This window comes from Protobothrops mucrosquamatus, unplaced genomic scaffold, assembly GCF_001527695.2.
Source record: "Protobothrops mucrosquamatus isolate PMUCROS unplaced genomic scaffold, P.Mucros_1.0 scaffold1662, whole genome shotgun sequence".
NCBI classification, from domain to species: domain Eukaryota; kingdom Metazoa; phylum Chordata; class Lepidosauria; order Squamata; family Viperidae; genus Protobothrops; species Protobothrops mucrosquamatus.
Window position 1 is genome coordinate 102,468 of NW_015387819.1, and position 439 is coordinate 102,906.

A 439-nucleotide genomic window follows, 5' to 3' on the forward strand; every position below is an offset into this window, starting at 1 on the left:
CCCCGCCAGAAGGCCGCCGCCGTGGCGGGAGGTTGTGGAGGGGGCGGCCGCCGAGGCAGCGGGCACGGCTCGCGGCAGGCTCCGGCTGGGGCTCCAGAGCGGCGGCGGCGGCAGCGGCAGCGGCGAGGAGGGCAGGAGCGGCCTGGTGGCTCCTTCTCATAATTGTGCGACTGGGCCGGCGGCAGCAACAGCGCCGCGGCCTGGCGCGTCAGCTCGCGCCGCCCTCCGCCCGCCCTCCAGCCGCCGCCGCTGAGGGGAAGCGGGCCGCGCGGCCTGTCAGAGCCCCGGCTGAGGCGGGAAGAGATGTTGTGTAGCTGTGGGGGGGCTTGCGTTGCTTTATACACGCGACAGGCGGCTGTGTGAGGCACGCACGTGTGTCTGTCTTCCCCCCCCCACACACACACAAGACACAGCAGACACGCAGAGCTTCTGCCATGCA